This window comes from Triticum dicoccoides, chromosome 2A, assembly GCF_002162155.2.
Source record: "Triticum dicoccoides isolate Atlit2015 ecotype Zavitan chromosome 2A, WEW_v2.0, whole genome shotgun sequence".
Taxonomy (NCBI): domain Eukaryota; kingdom Viridiplantae; phylum Streptophyta; class Magnoliopsida; order Poales; family Poaceae; genus Triticum; species Triticum dicoccoides.
Genome location: NC_041382.1, coordinates 721905109 through 721912293, shown reverse-complemented (window position 1 = coordinate 721912293; position 7185 = coordinate 721905109).

The window sequence follows — 7185 nt, the reverse complement described above, 5'->3', positions numbered from 1 at the left end:
TGTGATGGTTTAGTCCATAAACTTGCAAAAATGTATGTGAAAATTTAGTCCAAAGCCAATCACAAGCGGGCAATTGGCGCCACGCTGGCCGCGTCGTGGCACACTCGCTCCCCTGACATTTTTACAAAAAAACCCTCCACCTTTATGAAAATCATGAATGTTATTGCGCTTGCGCCTACATGCCCAGTAATTGACTCGGTTTCAGTACTAGTTTCAACAGCGACGTGCCATACCTAAACTTTTCTAGAGATACACCTAATATATATACTAGTACATGTAGCATTTTGAACAGTAAGTTTCAGCGTGTGTTAGGCCTGATTACTTCCTACTGGTGATCCTGATGCATCGGTCAGTAGGTTTGTGAATTAGACTTGACTCCACGGACAGATTAAAACAGCGACATAGGATCTAGCCGGCCAGCCAGGGATCACCATTTTGCTCAAAATAATAGCGATCATGATTTCTACTATTCCGGAAAGTTGAAAACATTAACTGCCGACGAAGAATAGCATTTACATAATGAAAAATAATTCAAAATTGAAGTTGAACTTCACTTTTAAGAATTTTTGTTACTGCTGAGCCAAATAGTGATATCTCATTGTTGAAACCCACTTACCCACTGACCGATACATCATGCTCACCTCCTGACCAAAATGTAGTTTTGGATCTTGGTTATACTTGCCGAACACAAAATAACATATATCTTGTATTTTGATGAACTCTTGCATAGTGGTATTATACTGTGTTTTCCTTCGTAAACTCTGCCACACCTAAAAATTATGTCTGCCTTCGCCACTGGCGACATAGTACAACATGTTTTTCTTTGCCAGGGTCCAATCCACACGATGGTGTACATCTGCGATTGAGTATCCAGAGCGCCTCAAATGGGTCTTACTGGCATTTGGTGACAGATCCTACTAAACAAGCGCAAGATAATGACCATTTTTCACATAAATGGTGGCAAACAACTTAAAATTTAAAGATGCGACCAATTAGTCGATGCTTATTTTTCCCGGGCATTGCGTATTTGCATTTCTTTTTACGTATTTGCATTCTTTTTGCGAGCATATTTGCATTCCATCACGCTAGGGAAGGTTATACTTAGTTGTGTGTGTGTGTGTGTGTGTGTGTGTGTGTGTGTGTGTGTGTGTGTGTGTGAACAAACTTGCTGCATCTACACAAAGACTTGCTTCTTTTGGCAGAACACAAAAAACCAGCAGGACAGGCGGACCGTCTATCTAGAAGGTTGGGCTAGCACAACACCGGCGTATGCTGGACCGGGCTTGGCGAGGGCGCGACTGTCTCTCTTGTAGAGGCACAGTCCAGCCTCGCGTCAAGCAGCGCCCGGAATGGTCCGGTTGTTTCTCACAGCTTTGCTTTTATTTTTTTACCTTTGCTTATAATTCTAAATATATATATTATAAAAATCAGTTTAGATACATAATTGAAAATTGTTAATCGTGCATTTAAAAATGTTAACATGTATAGAAAAATATTTCTAATGTATACAAAAAGTGTACAATTTCTATGGAAAGAAGTAGACATCAAAACATATATATGAGAAAAATGTTAATCATGTATTTTTAAAAAAATAGATGTGCATAAATATATATTTCAAGTGAATACAAAAGGTACAATGTGTACAAAAAAAGTAGACATCAAAACATATATATGAGCGTGTTGCATGTAATAAGTTTTTTGTCGCAACTACTTTAGGTTATGGCCAAGAGCAGTGAATCATCCTTGATGTGAACTTTGGCTTTGGCTTTTTTAATAAAAAATTGGGGAGAGGAGCCCCTTGAAAGTGCGTTATATCAACTAAAGGGGGGTGAATAGGCGATTTTTATGAAATTCTTCACTGAGGAATTTGCCGGTGAGAAAATTCCTTAGCGAAGAACTACTAGCAGCGGAATAAGTACTCTAAAGTAAACATAACAGAATACAGGCATAGTCATCATGATGAAATGAAGACAGGCACAGAGTACAGGAAACGTAAGCACAGGATAACACAGGATGAAGACAATCAGACTGAAGAAATTGAACTGAGGAAATTGAGAAAGTCTTCAGTCAAAGTCTTCAAGCACGGATATGAACAAGCACACAACACAGTTATGAGAAAATGAAAGAGTTGAGGAAATAGAACCAGTAAGCTTGGTGAAGACAATGATTTGGTAGACCAGTTCCAACTGATGTCTCAGTTGTACGTCTGGTTGGAGCGGCTGAGTATTTAAACTCGAGGACACACAGTCCCGGACACCCAGTCCTGAACACGCGGCTCAGGACACCGAGTCCTCACCGTATTCTTCTTGAGTTAAGATCACACAGACCTCGCCCAATCACTCGTGGTAAGTCTTCAGGCGACTTTCAAACCTTCACAAACTTGGTTACTCGGCGATCCACAATTCCTCTTGGATGCTCTAGACCATGACGCCTAACCGTCTGGAAGAAGCACAGTCTTCAAAGTAACAAGCGTCGGATCCACGCAGGATCAATCTCTTCAATGATGCTCAATCACTTGGAGTTTGTAGGTGTTTGGGTTTTTCCTCACTCGATGATTTTCGCTCAAAGTCCTCGGAGGATGGGTTTCTCTCAAATAACAAGTGTCAGTTTCTCTCGGAGCAGCCAACCAGCTAGTGGTTGTAGGGGGCGGCTATTTATAGCCTAGGGAGCAGCCTGACATGATAAGACATAAATGCCCTTCAATGATATGACCGTTAGATGGACAGATATTTTGGGACAGCTGGCGCATAGCACAGGAACGGTCGGAATTTTGAGTAGCAAAATCCTCAGGGCTATCATGTTTCTCACTGTGTAGGCAATCCGCACTGGCGAATTCCTAACTCCTCAGTCAGAACAAATTCCTCAGAGACCAGAAGAACTTCGTCTCTGTCACTGAAGAAATTGACTGAACTGTATGAGATTTCCAATGGCTTCACTCGAAGGGATTGGTAGGTGTAGGATTTTGAGTTGAGCATCACATGGAAATTTTTCCTTAGTATTTCCTCGACCCCCTTTAACAGTACGGTGTTTCGTATGACTCAAGAAAGAGAAAATGAAACTACGAAAACAAAAGTCTTCACGCTTCATGTTCCTCGAATGAATACCAAGTCTTCAAGGTCACACCAATTTCTTCACTTTCAAAGTCTTCAGAAAGTCTTCAGAATACCAAAGTCTTTAGTCGAAGAACTTCATTTTTATGGGTCGACTTTCTCTGTAAATATCAAACTCCTCATAGACTTATAGACATGTGTACACTCACAAACGCATTAGTCCCTTAACCTATAAGTCTTCAATACACCAAAATCACTAAGGGGCACTAGATGCACTTACAATCTCCCCCTTTTTGGTGATTGATGACAATATAGGTTAAGTTTTCAACGGGGATAAACATATGAAGTGTAAATACTAATATTGAGGAATTTGATTGGAAGATATAGAAGAACTCCTCCTGAAGATATGCATAGTGAGGAATTTGCTTTTGAAGCAATGCACACTTGAAGAGTTGAATCATGGAGATCTCCCCCTATATCTTGTAATTCATACACGCATTTGACATACAACAGTGAAGAATTTGAAATGCATGATGAAATATGGTGACTGATGTAATTCAACATGCGTGCAATAATATTAACGAGGAATAAGCATGCAGAAAAACGCATCAAGAGTATCAGAGCACCATCGGGTTTAAGTTTACAAGTCGATCCAATAAGAGTCTCAGAAGAACGAGAGTTGTAACTTTAAAAAAACGCCCATATAGAAAGACCCGCTTGAAGACTAACTCAAAATTCTCCCCCTTTGTCATCAAATGACCAAAAGGTTCGAAAATGAGGACTAACGCCCCTAAAGAATATTAAGTTGATGAAGGAGCGCCAACGTTGTTGGGGTCGTTTTTTGTAGTAGGGCCTGCCGCAGTGTCGTCCAAGTCTTCATTTTCATCAGTGTCGCGCGATGAAGAATATGAGCTGGGCACCAGAGAAGGAACCTTGACCTTCTTGAATTTCTTCGGTGGAGGTGCAGACCAGTCAAAATCTTCCTTGAGACCCATTTTCTTCAGGTCGTCTTCACCATACAAATGTGACAGGATTGTCCAGGTGCGACCGAAGACTTGATGGAAGTAGTAATGGTTTTTCTTCACTGCATTGTGTGTAGCAGTCATGTTGTGAAGAAATGAACCAAACTGACGCTTAACCCATTTGTGATTTCGATCCACCTTCTGGTGAAGACTAAGCAGAAGTTCACAATCACTCATCATGCGCGGAGCAGTGGCTTGATGAGTGGACTTGGGTGCATTGGCAGAGTCATGTGTGGCAGAGTCATCATTGGTGGAATAAGAAGAAGCTTTGTGAAATTGACCATCCAATGGACGAATGCCTTCATCTATCACAGCTGGTGCCTTGCCCTTTCCATCAACCGAGGAATAGTTCTGCTTGAGGACTTTAATTGGGGGCAAGTAGCTGAGGTGATTCTGAAAATCAGCTTTGTAGTTGAGTGAAGACATTGTCCTGAGGAATCTCATAATCCAAGGGGCATAAGGCTTCAGCTCAAACGGAGACAGTGCAACATTTGCCAGAGTCCTCATGAAGAAATCGTGATAATTGACAGGAATGCCATGAACGATGTTGAATACCAGATTCTTCATGATGTCAACAATTTCCTCATCAGATGAGTCGTGGCCTTTGATAGGACGCATTGTTCTCGTAAGAATACGATAGATAGTTTCGGGCAGATAAAGCAATTCCTTCACAAGGAATTTGGTTCTTGGTGCCTGACCTGGCTTCAAAGGTTTCATCAAAACCTGCTTGTAGTGATTTGTAAGCTCAGGTTCACTGTAGATGCAACGAGCTTCTTCAAGGGGAGGACTGAGTGGTAAGGCACGAAGCAATTCAGAAGCTGGTGCAGTGTAGTGAGTGTTTTCAGACATCCAGTCCAGCACCCATGAATTCACATCTTCAGAATCTCCTGTGATGTGCAGCGTTGCATAGAATTGAAAAATCAGTTCTTCATTCCAATTGTAGATGTCAGAGCAAAAGTTTAACAGTCCAGCGTCGTGAAGAACACCGAGGACTGGTGCGAAGCAAGGCAGAGATTCCATATCCACGTGAGGAATATGCTTATGATAGAAGATTTTCTCTTTGTTGAACAGCACTGAGGAATAGAAATTGGCTTGACTAGCAGTCCAGAAACGCCTTTTCCTAATGCGAGCAGAGTTATATGGGTTGTAATCTTCGAAGAATACGTGCTCGCCGAAGAAATCATCAGCCTTAAACTTTTGCTTGCATGAGAATGGATCCTTTGGCTTGGGAAGAGGAGTGTCAGTGAGTTGCATCACAACCTCAGGAATCTCAATCGCAGGTTCTTCAGGCTGAGGACTTTCTGGTTCCTCTTCAGTGGCAGTCTGCGTCTTCAGATGTTCAACAATAGCATTTTCTTCAGCACTAGTGGCTGGAATTTCCTCATGTACAGATGAAGGGGTGAGTTTCTTCAGAGCCCATTTGAACAGTTTGTGCAAGGGACTGAGGTATTTGCTGCAACGGTGTGAACATTGGAGAGTTTGGTGCTGACTTTCCCAGAATTCATCAATTATTACGGGTGTGGAGCAGCCAACGTCCACATCTTCATCTTCCATTTCTTCAACGCCAGCCTCTTCAGCTGTGAACTGAGGCATAGGCGAGGAGATGATAGGTGTTGAAGGGATCGCATCCACTTCAATTTCTTCATCCAACGGTTCAGACGAAGCAGCAGAAGGAGTTTCTTCATCAGATCTGCTGGGGCTCACATATTCTTCATCAAAAAGAACAAGGTCCTTTGATGGTCTGGTTGAGATGGGAACATCATCAATCGGATTTGCAAATGAACTTGTCATAGGCTTCATTTTCTTCGGAGCTGAGGAATCTGAAGCAGCTGATGCTTTCCTTTTCTTCACTGTAGCACGCTCTGCAATCTTGGTCTTTTTCACATCTGATGCAGATGGAAGGATTGGAGTTGTAGTTGGCGCAGGAGCAGCTGAGGAACTTCCTGTTGCATTGGGGCAGCAACATTTGAAGTGAAGTTATCCACAAGTTTCACAAAACGAACCTTGGCTCCAAGCCAATCAGCACGATATGCGTCAAAGTCATCACTGAGTTTCTTGATCTCAGTTTGAATAGTGACAAGTTCTTCAGTTGTCATAGAGACAACGTTTTTCTTCAGATAGCGCTCTTTCTTGTAATGCGCTTTCTTGATCTGCTTGGCCTTCTCAAATTTCCACTTCTCTTCTTGAATGAAGTGGGTCAGCATGTGACTTTGGCCAGGAGTCAGCTTGAAGTCAGGCATGGGAGTGTTGGGGTCCTTGTGCCAAACATCAATGTATTCGAGGATCAACTTGGGATCCAAAAGTAGTGGCACCTCTGTTCCCTTGGCTCTAGTGGCTCTGACTTGCCTATCTCTAATGATTTCTGCAAGTTCATCATCATCAACTTCGTCTTCGTCGGACGGCACTTGTAAAGTGACCTGCTTCTTCTGAGGACTTGGTCGAGGACCGCGTCCAGCAGTTGACTTTGTCTTCAGCAATGAGGGGCCAGCTGAGGAACTTGGTGCAGCTGAGGAACTAGCTGAGACACCTGAGGCAATGGAGATACCTGCAGTCCTTTGGCACGAGGTGAGATGCACAGGTGCCGAGGATTGAGTCGGAGCTACCGAAGACTTTGGCGGAGGAGCTGAGGACTTTTGAGGAACAGGAGCAGCATGAGGAATTGGCCGTTAGGGCTTTGAGGATTCTGGCCGTAAGGGCATTGCTGATGATCTTGGCCTTGAGGGCATTGTTGATGAAGCACTTGGCTTGGCGCTTGGCCCATTCATCAGGATAGTCCTCACCACGCTTGAGGCTGGTGGGATCAGCTATTTAGCCAGGTGTCAATGGAGATCTTGGGCATGGAGGATTGAGTGCGAATTTCTTCATGTACTTTGGAGTTACATACCTGTACTCCCTCCATTCTCTTGCCCATATCCTTTCTATCCTCTGTATGCGCACCTTGCACTGATTTTTGTCCTCTTTTCCAAACTTGGCCTCATCAGGAGTGCAATAATCTTTTTATATGTCCTCAGAGATTTCAAAGGCAGTCATGACCTCAGGCTTCTTTCCTCCTTTCTGTGGCCTTTTACCATCAGACATTTTCTTCAGTTGAGGAATTTGAACAATCAAATTCT